General features: G+C 37.8%; 1 long non-coding RNA gene across 3 annotated transcripts in view; it reads right to left on the minus strand.

Annotated features, from left to right (window-relative positions):
• The window catches only part of LOC132687862 (uncharacterized), a 43,881-nt gene extending 34,394 nt beyond the window's left edge, over positions 1-9,487 (minus strand). For 2 of the 3 annotated variants that reach the window (XR_009614303.3, XR_009614302.3), the window contains exon 1: positions 9,359-9,487. This is a non-coding gene — a long non-coding RNA (uncharacterized LOC132687862). Of the gene's footprint in view, positions 1-6,909; positions 7,005-9,358 lie in introns of those variants that run through there. The other variant, XR_009614301.1, reaches the window with a different exon arrangement.
• Between the last annotated feature and the right edge of the window lie 3,529 nt (positions 9,488-13,016).

A 13,016-nucleotide genomic window follows, 5' to 3' on the forward strand; every position in this document is an offset into this window, starting at 1 on the left:
CCCACTGAATATTCCTGGTTTCCCCTGTCAAATGTTAATAGACTGTATGTGTGTGGTTTATTTCTGGGCTCTTGATGCTGATCTATTGGTTTACATGTCTGTTTTTATGCTAGTACCATCCTATTTTGATTATTAAAGTTTTGTAATGTAGTTTGAATCAGGAAGTGTGATTCCTCCAGCTTTGTTCTTTCTTGAGATTGCTTTCTTTATATGTTTTTTTTTTTATTCCATAGGAATTTTATGATCTAAATCTGTGAAAAATGCCATTGGAATTTTGATGGGGATTGAATTGAATATATATGGCTTTAGTAGTACAGACATTTTAACAATATTAACCTTCTGATCCATAAACAAAAGCTATCTTTCCATTGATTTGTGTTTTCTTCAGTTTCTTTCGTTAATGCCCTACAGTTGTTGGTGTGTAGATCTTTGACTTTCTTTGGTTAAATTTATTTATGAGAATTTTATTGCTTTTGATATAAGTGGGATTGTGATTGTTTTTACATATTTCCTTTTCAGACAGTTCATTTTTAGTGTGTAGAAAATGACCTGATTTTTATATGTTGACTTTATGTCCTCAAACTGTACTGAATTAGTTTATTACGTCTAAACAGTTTTTTGTTGGCGACTGGGATTTTCTATATAAATGATCATGTTGTCAGACAGTTTTACATCTTCGTTTCTAATTTGAATGCTTTTTATTTCTTTTTCTTTCCTAATTGCTCTGGCTAGGACTTCTAGTACTCTATTTAATAGGAGTAGTGAGAGTGGACAATCTTGTCTTCTGATCTTAGAGGGAAAACTTTCAACCTTTCACTGTTGAGTATGATGTTAGCTGTGGGCTTGTCATATGTGACATTTATTCTGTAGAGGTTTGTTCCCTTCTGTGTCCAAATTCTTGAAAGTTTATATCATGAAGGTATGTTGAAATTTGGTAAATGCTTCTCTGAATCTATTTTTTTTTATTTTTTTTAACGTTTATTTATTTTTGAGACAGAGAGACAGAGCATGAACGGGGGAGGGGCAAGGAGAGAGGGAGACACAGAATTGGAAGCAGGCTCCAGGCTCTGAGCCATCAGCCCAGAGCCCGACGTGGGGCTCGAACTCATGGACTGCGAGATCGCGACCTGAGCTGAAGTCGGATGCTCAACCAACTGAGGCACCCAGGCGCTCCTTCTCTGAATCTATTGAGGTGATCATACGATTTTTGTCTTTTATTCTGTGAATGTGGTATATCACATTTGTGGATTCACATATATTGAATCATCCTTTCATCTAGGAGGGATAAATCCCATTTGATCATGGTGTATGATTCTTTTAATGTGCTATTAAATTTGGATTGCTAGTATTTTGTTGAAAATTTCTGTGTCTCTATTAATCAGTGATATTGGCCTTTAGCTTTCCTCTCTTCTAGTGCCCTTATCTGGCTAAAGTATTAGAGTAATGCTGGCCTCTTTAATTTTGGGGGAGAGTTTGAGGAGTGCGATAAATCATTTTTAATGTATTTGGTAGAATTCACTGAAAAGCCACCTAGTCCTTGGCTTTTCTTTGTTTATAGTTCACTGGAACATATGTTTATATGTTAACTGGATTGATCCCATGAGAGAGCAGGATACATGATGCCGGAAAGAGAAGGTTAACAGTAGGACTGAAGACTAATAAGATAATAGAGGGTGTTAGAGAGATTCAGATTACAAATGGATGAACTAGACTTTTCCGAGGGGGGGGGGAAATACCCATTCAGTACTGAATTAATTCTTAATTGTTTCTGGCTCCTAGACTGAGCTACTACTCCAAGATTGGACCACATGAGTTTGAGCTTGTATACCATCTGACTCCTGCCTTTGTCTCCAACTTCACCCTGTGGATTACTAGATTCTCCTACATATTCTGCCCATCCTTCTGTCTGAGGCATTCCATTTGCCTCAGATGAGGCAAATTATATCTGGTCTTAGGGTTCATGTCCCCTGGACAGAATACCCCTTCCCTGGATTTTCAAAGGGGAGCTCTATTTAATCCTTTAGGCAGAAGTTGAAATGTTGCTTTTTTCCAAGAGGACCTCATTGACCGCCTCACCTGCCCCATGCCTCATCATTTCCATATTAGTATCTTGCTTATTTCCTTGTTAGAATTTACCACACTGAAGTTAATCTTGTTTATATGTTTGCTTATTTATTGACTATCTCGTCACCAACTGGGATGTAAGCTAGAGAAAGGAAACCTGATGGGTTTGTTTACTGCTATGTCCTCGTGACCTGGAAGAGTGTCTAACATATTGAAGATGCTCAATAGATTATTTGACAAGCAAATAAATGGATGAATAACACATCCTATGTGGCACTTTGTAAGATCACCTCTGCTGATTTCTCTCCTCCCATTTTTTCCCCCCATCTCCTACCCCTTTTTCAGTCTGTCTAGTCTATTCTCTCAGTTGCTCATTGTACAAGTCTAGAAAGTGGTCTAGCAAGAAACAGACTTTACTCAGAGTACAGAAAATGAGAACTTGTGCTTGAGAAGGAGTACGAGCATCTAGATGTTAATCATTTGACTCCTTCATAGACTTCTATTTTTAAAAATCTAAACAGGGGTAAGAAATTTCTAAATATTAGTGAACTTGTCCTAAAAGTCCTAAACAAAGAGTCCTTTAGTAAAACTGAGGATGATCAGAGTGTGAGCCTGCCTCGAGAGAAATAAGAAACCCATCCTTAGAAGCCCAGTTTCATACTATTAGTAATGCATGCCATCTTTCCTTTTCCTGAGACAGCCTCGCTCCCTAAGGTTGAGATTCAGATATCATTGGAGAGGGTAAGGCTGTGGCCCATTGGACTGGGAAGAAGATTGAGGTGCCCAGTCACATGACTGGGGTGAAGCAGCATTCTGCTTTTGAACTCCTCTTCTGATTCAGCTGGGCAAAGATCGATAATACTAAACTACACAGAAGGCCTGGGATCTTTGAATAATCTTAACTCCAAAAGTGGGAACTCTGGAAATGAGGAAGGTGTCCCCCCAAGAGAGAGGACACTATTCTAAGTTCCCCACTCACCCTAACAATATTTTTAGCAAATAGTAGGACCAGATAAAAATGGCTATGTTCATGGATAATCAATAACCTACAAACAATATGGGAATCTATATCATTATTATAAACTGTAAAAAGAGGGAAGAGCTGAATATATACCTATACATAAATCAATCTTTCTCCTTTCCTTTCCTTTCCTTTCCTTTCTCTATCTCTATCTCTATCTCTATCTCTATCTCTATCTCTATCTCTATTATCTCTATCATCTCTGTCATTACTATCAACAGTAAGGGGGGAAGGACTGACAAAGCCAAGAGAAAGGAGGGGTATAAAAATATAATCAGAGTAGGCAATATGTCTTAAGATGATATGGTAGGAAGAATAATGACATCCCTCTCTCCAAGAAATCCACATCCTATCCCAGGAACCTGTGAATATATTACCTTAAATGGCCAAAGGGACTTTGCAGGTGGGATTAAGTTAAGGATCATGAGATACAAAGATTATCCTGAGTTACCCAGGTAGGCCCAAGTAATCACAAGGGTCCTTATGAGAAGGAAACATTAGAGTGGAGAAAAGATGGAAGGATGGAAGCAGAGGTCAGAGAAGAAGGAAGAGGCTAAGCTGCTGGATTTGAAGATGGAGGAAGGGCCATGGGCAAAGGAATATAGGTGACCTCTAGAAGCACGAAAAGTCATGGAAACAAGTTCTTCTCTAGAGCCTCAGGAAGGAATATAGCCCTGCTGACCCATGCTAGACTTCTGATCTCCAGAATAATAAAATTTGTGCCACTGTAAGCCACTAAGTTTATTGTAGCTTGTTATAGGAGCAATAAGGAACTAATAAATATGATTTATTTCTTTGGAAAGCCCACAATTATCACTTAAAGTCTCTTAGAGATGAAAAAAATTCAAAAGGATTTGTACCTATAAATCAGTATGTGGAAATCAATAGTTTTTTTTAATATACCAACAATAGTTACTTAGCAAATATAATGAAAGAATGAATCTGATATACTACATCCACAGAAAATTTAAAACCCCCAAGAATTAACATAGCCTAGAAATGGAATACTTAAGTGGTTCTTAGTTTTGTCTGTATATTATAATCATCTGGGAGAAATAAAAATGCTAGTGCTCAGCCCTGACATTGGTCTGTTCTTAAGAGCTCCCCAGGGATTTCAACATGTAGCCAGATTTGAGAACCACTGGTAACCTCTATTTTGAGTTGGGGCTGGAGGACCTGTGGAGTTATAGTCACTTCAGGTAAGATTATCAAGCCCACACTTGAGGATTGAGCATCTGTAAAGATGCTGCTCACAGCAATAAAAGGAGAATTCAATAGGCACTTTGCAGGGAACACTGAAAAGACTTGGCAAAAAATTAAATGGAAAATGAAGGCGGCTAATTCAGTGATTATTCAAAGGGTTCAAAACGGGCAGAATTTGATGCCACAGACTAATGCGAACAGGTATGTAAGGGAATAGATATCCATATTGAGGAAGAAAAGATGTTGGTATGTAGAAATGGAAGAGAAGGTCAGGAAAATGTGCGTTCTTTAAGTGATTGACAACAGGCATTTGAGATCTCAGGAAAATTGGCATAACTAGATACAAAAATTTGGGCATCATCAGCCCATGGATTAAAGAGTGGGAGAGAGAAAAATAGCTTCACAGAAAAGCCTGTAAGAAAAGAAAGAGGAACAGTGACCAAAGAGAAAAATAAGTAGATGTAGTGGGAGTGTGCTACTATTGCATAGAATTGCTACAACCAGGAGGAAATATAATTTTGGAAAGAGGTGTTCTGCAGGTTCAAAAACAAAATTAAAGCAAATAAAAAAGAGGAAATGAGGTTAGAGAAAAGTCATTGGATTTGACACTAGGAAAGCTATAAGGTAATTACCTATACCTATACCTTGAAAACCAAGTTAAGTGGCATTAGGTATAGAAAAGAATGTGAAATCCATTATCAAAACTACAAAGCATATTTGGAATGATGATTTTAGTCAATCGAATCTAAGTTAAGAGAAATGGATGCCTTTTCCTATCTGACCAATTAAATTCAATAATATGTATTGAGCATGAAACACAATATGGAAAATACTGAGTTTTGAAAAGCATCATTCATGTTGCCATAAAGTGTTTGTGATTTGGAACATGATTCAGTTGCTTTGACGGATATTTTGGTGGCTTTGTAGGTCACCGGTCACTTTGAATAAATGTCAGTGGGAAAGTGCTGGCACATGCCAAAAGCCCAAATGTAATAAAAATTCTCTGTCATCTGCTGCATCCCCAGACTGCCTCAAAACATGCAATATTGATTGATAAAACAACTTTTTGGCCATACTTTAAAAACTGCACTTTAAGTGTTTTTGAAGATGTTTCTGTGGGCATGTCTAATAAATTTACACTCTTGGTGGATAAAATTAGGGCTAGAAAGAATAGATGACTAGGATAAAATATCATTTGAGAAGAGATCAGATTCCCAGACATTTTAATTGACCTAAAAATGATTCTTCTCTTTTGGTAATATATAAATAAATATATAATACTCAGAGACCTCAAAATCTATAATGGCTCAAACCCAATAAAAGTTTGTCTGACTCATGAAGAAAATATAATAGGTTTGGTCAGTGAGAGTCTGACCTTCTTGTGACTCAGGGACCCAGGCTCCTTCCAGTTCTCTGGTTCTTCAGGTCCTATGACCATTGTCTCTTTTGCATTCGGCTGATGGAAGGAGAAATAGAGTGGTAAAGAGCCACACCCATTTCCAAAAAGCTTTGTCAGGAAAGTGATATAAATCACCGCCCCCTCCATTCCTTTAATGAGAATTATTCAATGGCCACCCATTGACGCAAGGTGGACTGTGTGGGAAAATGGATTTTATGAACACAAGGAGGTCTCTCCCACACTTTACATATGAGATTTAAAAAAATCAATAAGTTAGCATTTTAATAGTAATTCTGAATTGATATATCTAGAAGCTAGTTGCTAAGGGAGATGGCTGCTTGAAAACTAAGCCCCTTTGATTGTTTGATTTCATTTTGCAAATATACTGCAACCTGATGTTTTTTTAGTGGTGCTTCCAACCTAGTATCTAATTTATTGATATGCACACTTTCTCACTGTCTGTAGAATACAGTGTACAAACATAGTAACATAAATTCTGCAAGTGTCACATCACTGCTGCAATTATTTGTAATGTTCTCACCTTTTCCCTGCCTTGTCAGTGCTTTAACATGCAAGAGAGATATTTTTTTGCTGAAGAACTCTTATTTAAGCAGTTTTATTAACAATAATAAAATACATCTCTCTGCAGATTTGTTTTGGGTAGGGCAGAGGCAGCATCGATTTTCTATATCTGGAAAAATGCAGGTCTCAAGGACAAGTGGCAGAGACCAAAGCTTAGGATGTAGAACAAACAGCTGTATTTGTGCTGTCATTGGCCCAGGGTGCTTGGCTCTGCAGTTTGTGTCATAACATGGTAGATGCCAATTTTAATAAGGAAAAAGGAAGACAAGTAGTGCTAAAATGCAAATATCTGAAGCATTCTCATGAAGCTGAGCTGATTAAATTGCTTATTATGCTGAAGATGCCAACAGAAGTAAGAAAGAAGCAAGAATTTGTTGCCCAAAGCAGGTCTGATCATAGACTTATATCCTCCAGGTGCAATATATATCTTGAGTGCTTTTTCCAAGCAAGAGTAGAGATTGCTGGGGTTTTTTTTCCCCCTGCATGATAATAACTGCAGAATGAAGGTGATGGGCTCATGGTCGCTCCCCATGGGTCAGAAATTCATTATTATTTCTCTTTTTATTGCATCCATGCTGATGTATTTAATTTCACATAATGAAATGAGATGAAAGGAAAATAGAAATTGTGATAAAAATAATTTGGTATTTCAGGAGAGTCTTTATTTTCAGAGAATTGTGGTCTCGCAGGAATCCTGAACTTCATTGCCTCTCTCTCAGAGAACGTGACTGACGGCTGGAAAAGGAAATATACTGTGAACATTCTTTGACTTACTAGATACCTTGTCCATAAAGGGAAAATACTAGTGTAGAGAAGGCTCTTGGAGGAGGATTATGATGGAGCGTTTGGATGAGCTGTATTGAATTTCCGGTTTTAAGGTGGAATCTGAGGCCAGCTACACTATGATTTCTTTTCTAAAAAAAATTTTAATGATCCTTAACATTCTGTATTTTATTGTGCTTTAGAGTGTATACCAGTCATCAACTTATGGCCTCACAGTTCCAGATCCACTCTTTTAAAAGTTTTTAAGTTAAACTTAATTAACATACAGTGTAATATTAGTTTCAGGTGTACAATACAATGATTGAACACTTCCACACATGACCTAGTACTCATCACAGCAAGTAAGTACACTTCTTAATCCCTGTCACTTATTTCACTCATCCACCCGTCCCCCCACTCCCCCCCCCCCCACCTTTTCTGGTAACCATCAATTCTCTACAGCTAAGAGTCTGTTTCTTGGTTTGCCTCTCTTTTTTTCTCTTTGCTCATTTGTTTTGTTAAATTCCACATATGAATGAAATCATACGGTATTTGTCTTTCTCTGACTAACTTATTTCAATTAGCATAATACTCTCTAGCTTCACGTTTTTGCAAATGGCAAGACTTCATTCTTTTTATGGCTGAATAATGTTCCATTGTATGTGTGTACCAAATCCACTTTTCTTTGTCCTTCATATTTCTAGAATTGAGGAGTAGAAACTCTTTCTCCGTTGCCGGCTGGAATAATGCTAGCTAGCCCTTGCCAGTAGAGGGCGCTGGAGGACCACTGCAAGAGGACCCAGTTTTTCTTGATTCTAGTGTTTTTCTTACTCCTATAGCAGGGCATTACTCCCATAATGGTGGCAGCTTCCCAACGAATGTCACTACCACCACCACCACCGCAGTGGGTGGCTTCCCAGGGAGTACCCCAGCAGCCTTTCCCTCCTTGCTAACCTCTACCATTGACACCTCAGTCTTCCTAAACCAATGGGCCACAGCCTTACCCTCTTCTATTGAGATCTGAATCTCAGCCCTGGGGAAGGAGGCTCTTTCCCAGTTTGTTTCTATCTTGAGTATTTTGTACTTCCCTATATTTGCTATTCATATATTGTTTAGAGTTCTCTTTACCCCCTTTTAATAGTTAGTGTCTTTTCACTGGATAATAGTTCTTAAATTTTTTTTTTTTTTCTTGGCAAATTGCTCATGTAGTTTCTGTCTCCTGACTGGACTCTGACAGATACAGAGCGCTTCTAGAATTTTCTTCTGTGACAGACTTGTCTGAGCAAGGATCTTAGGATTGCTTAGGATATTGGGAAAAACCCATATAGTCAGTTCTGTATTCTACCCTTGTCACCAAGATGCCAGGAATGCCTGGTCTTGTGGAAGGACCTTTTGATACTAATGAATGGGTGTTAGGTATTTTTTAGACATTAGAAAACTGTCTTGAAGTTGGGGCACCTGGCTGGCTCAGTTGGAGGAGCATGTGACTCTTGATCTCTGGGTCATGAGTTCAGTTGAGCCCCACGTGGGGTGTAGAGATTACTTAAATAAATAAAACTTTAAAGAACCTATTGTGAGAAAGTTAAAACAAAACACTGGATAAGACCCCATGGGAAACCCTCTCTTTCTAGGTTTGCAGTTCTTAACTCTTTCAGCAAATGCCCCAGCTGCTTTATATGGAATGTGGCATAGTGGCAGGAAAAAAGTGAACTGGGGTTGAGAAAGATGTTGCAGTGAATATACTTTGTTCATTCCTTTTGAGTTGAGCTTATTCATTCCATTATCTACCTTTATTAAAATGGTGGACACTACTAAGAATCTATAATAGAGTGTTCTATGTCTTCACTGTTTATCCTCATGACATCGAGGTGACCCAGCTCCTCTGTCCTCAATAAATAGAGTATCTGAAATCTATATTAGCATTACAACAAATATAGTATCTGAAATGTATATTAGAGTGATTTTTGTAAATGACATGACAGATACATTTTATCTCTTCAGGATATTGTAAACAACAACAGTCAAATGCCAAGGGATGAATTTACTAAAATAGATAGGAGACATTATGAAGAAACTATAAAACTAAAGGACCATTCTAGCTGTCTATAACTGTTATAAAAAATTACACCAAATTTTAACAACTAATTCTGTAACAATCGTTAATTATCTAACACAGTTTCTGAGGGTCAGGGGTTTGGGAGAAGCTCAGTTGGATGTTTCTGGCTTGGGATTTCTTGAGAGGTTGGAGTTAAGATGTTGGCTAGGGTCATAGTTTTCTAAAGGCTTGACTGGGGTTAAAGGATTGGATTCCAAGATGGCTCACTTACATGGCTGGCAAGTTGGTATTGACTGTCAACAGGAGGCCACAGTTCCTCATTAACCGGACCTCTCTTCTAAGAGCTACTGGAGTGTCGTCACAACATGGTGACTGGCTCCCTCCAGAATGAGTAATCCAAGAGACAGTAGGAACAAAGTTTTTGGAATTCTATATTGTGACTTCTACTCGAATCTGGAATTCTGGAATCGCTCAGAACAACCCAGATAAAATGTACAAGAGGACTGCACTAGGGCACTAACAACAGGATATGTATCACCAGAGACCATGTTGGAGGCTGGCTACCACTAGTGCTGAAAGAAGAAATGAACAGATTAAGAAAAGTACTGTATTTCCAGATGGGAAGACCAGTACTTTTAAAAATACCAATTCTCCCTGTGGAGCCTACTTGGGATTCTCTCTCTCTGCCCCTCCCTGACTTGCACTTTCTCTCTCAAAATAAATAAATAAACTTAAAAAAAGGAAAATGTTTAAAAAAGATGGGGGATACTTGGGTGGAGGAGTCGGTTAAGTGTGTGACTTCGGCTTAGTTCATGATCTCACAGCTCATGGGTTCAAGCCCCACATCAGGCTCTGCACTGGCAGTGCAGGCCTGCTTGGGATTTTGTCTCTCTTCTCTCTCTCTCTGTGTCTCCTTGACTTGTACTTTCTCTCTCAATATAAATAAATAAACATAAAAAATGTTTTAAAAATACCAATTCTCCCTATGTTAATATATAAATTTAATTCTATTTCAGTCAAATTAATATGTTACTTTTTGGTCAAGGATTTTGACAATTGCCTACATTAGTTAATTTGGAAAAATAATTGTCATAAACATTGAATGTCTGAATGTTGGTGTTCATCATTGGTAGGACAGTTTGAGAAGAGCACTGTAATATAGACACCCCCACCTTGTGAAAATTAAGCATGGGAAGGTTAAGGGCTATCTATAATTTTAGTTGGAGAAGGCCAAAAATCAGAAACCATCAAAGAATAGATTGCAAGATCTTACTATATAATTTTTTAAAGCCTGCATGGCAAAATCATCATAACAAGATTAAAAAGATAATTGGCAAATTGGAAAAAATAACTGTATAAGTAACATTACTATCCTTAGTAAGTAAAAATGCTTGTAAATCACTAAGAAAAATATTAATACCTTAATGGAAAAATTGGTTAGAAAAAAAGTATCTCATACATCCACACACAAAAATGCTACTGACCAAGAAACATGGGGTAAAATGTTTACTCTTTATTATCAAAGAAATATTAAATTATGAAGTGTTTTAAAAGTATTTTATGTTTTAAAAGTAAAGATTAAGACTAAAAATTAAAAATTATTAATGCTCAGTGTTGACATAGATGTTGGGAGGTAAACACTCTGTATACACATTTTTTTTTTCAGGACCAGTTGTAAGTATTCAATGTTTTTGGCACTATGTGCAAATCCTTCCACTGGTCAGTTTTACTTCTGTTATTTACACATTAATTATGAGGAACTAAGTAATTATGTGTAGGATTGTTTATAACAGTGAAGACTAGAAATAGCCTAAATGCCCCTAAACAGGTGATTAAATAAGTTATGGGGGGAAGGAATTCTTACTGTTATCCAAATGTCAAACAAGATGAAGTAGGTATCTGTGAACTGATGTAGAAATATTCTCATAAATGTTGTTTATAGTCTGGGGAGGGGCACAGGCAGTTTACAAAACACTTTTGAGGAAAAATAGATACATTCCAAGGCTCTTCCTCCCTTTTTTCTTAGAGTCACTTTCTACTCATGTTTTAGGAAGGAGAGTTTTGTCTTGCATTCACTCCTGAGGTGTTCATCCTGCTTCTCCACTGTTAACTGCCTCATGCCTTCTTTCTAATCTATCTTGAAGTTTTATTTTCCATTTGGGAATCAGAATATTTCTCCAATATGATACTGTTCCTGTTACCTGCTGGCCTCAACAGAGAGGTAACACAGGAAAGAACTGAATGCCCTACACTAAAAAACTCAAAAAAATTATGACTATAAGTCCAAGTCAATAAAAGGATTAGTATATACTTGCCATTTTGTGTGTTGAGCAGAACAAGAAAAGAGGCCTTTGCTTGTTGACACACAGGCCTGAAATGTCTTTCCTGTGGGAGAGTGGAGAGAGGTGAGGAACACTGGCCAGCAGATAACTCCATCTTTTATGTGAGGTCCCTCCAGCTTCCATGGCTGGTTTGGTTCCAGCATCTCCTCCCCTCCTGCTAAAACCTACTTTGACTCTTGGCAAGAATGTCATTAGTAGAGGGGAGACAAGCTTGGTCTGACAGAGTTTAGAGTTAACGGTGCTGTTAAAATAGCTGTCAGAGTAAACCCTGCCAGAATTCATGGCACTCATGAAATAAAGAGAGTAATTTGTTCAAAATCTTATTATCCAGGAGCATGTATATTAGGAAAAGGAAAATGAGGTGCTGCTTAATGTTCCTTGTAACTAAGTATATCTCTTCCCCTAATTCTAACTCATGACCATAAGAAAGGAGTTGACTTTCAATTGAAATGGGCAACAGGGTATTCTTTGATGGGGAAAAATAAATTATATGGCATCCTCAGTTTTTCCTTAGCACATACCATACAAATATGTTCAGACAAGACCATGATGCTCTTGTGAAATTGAGCCAATTCCAGTCTTGGCTTTGGAGTTAGACTAGATATGACTCAACAGTTAGGGACACACTGCCTACTTAGGGTACATTGATGGAAAGGCAAGTCACACAATGGAGGATGCTGTTGGGTAATGCTTTTCAATCACTGGAGCTGTTTTATGATAAATATTGTATTCAGCAGTATGTATTATGCATGCTTTTTGCAAAATGTCTGCAAACTAATCTCTAACAAGCACAGATGACAGGAAATACTTAATGCAGGGCATTGGCAGCTTGTAGACATGCTGAAATCCAGTGCAGGCAGAAGCTCTCTTACAGACAGAGAGATGAAGGGCTTCACAAATGGGATAATAATGGTCTTCAGTGCCAAGTGGATTTTCATTTAACCAAGGACCTAGAATGCTTCCCAATGTTGTCCTATTCGTCAGTGTTTAAATGAAGCAGGGAGAGGCTAAGTGATTTTCTATAGTTTTCTAGCAAATCTAATGTAGGCGAGTCCTGACATTATATGCACAAAACTCCCCAGTAGGCATCTGGCAGTTTTTTGTGCCCCTCTACCCCACATCCATGAGGTTATGGGAATGCTTAACTGCTGATTACAAATGTCAAGATGTTGATAGGTATGGATTTGAAATAGTCCAGATGTAACCCAGATCTTAGAGACCTAACATTTTATCAGCTCTGAGTCTATAGACAAAGGGAAGCCAAGAACTGAATAGGAAGGATTCAGGGACATATACCCTTCAGGGCTCTGGAAACTATTGACAAAATGAAAAACTACCATTGATTCGGAGGGTTAGATGGTACCCTAGGGATTGTCTCCCTCAACCCCCCCTCTCTTTTTAAACATGAAGAAGTGGAAATCTCATAAGCCATGGTTATAAGGTGACTTACCTAATAATCACGCCATGAGCTAGTGCAGACCAAGAAACGAAACCAACCCAAATCTCTCTGTTTCTTGGACGTTTATAGGAGTTAAGGAGACTTGATTGTTTTTAAACCAATTATTTCCTGGAAATAGAGGGATGAGG

Source organism: Panthera onca, chromosome E1 (genome assembly GCF_046562875.1).
Source record: "Panthera onca isolate mPanOnc1 chromosome E1, mPanOnc1 haplotype 2, whole genome shotgun sequence".
In the NCBI taxonomy this organism is placed as follows: domain Eukaryota; kingdom Metazoa; phylum Chordata; class Mammalia; order Carnivora; family Felidae; genus Panthera; species Panthera onca.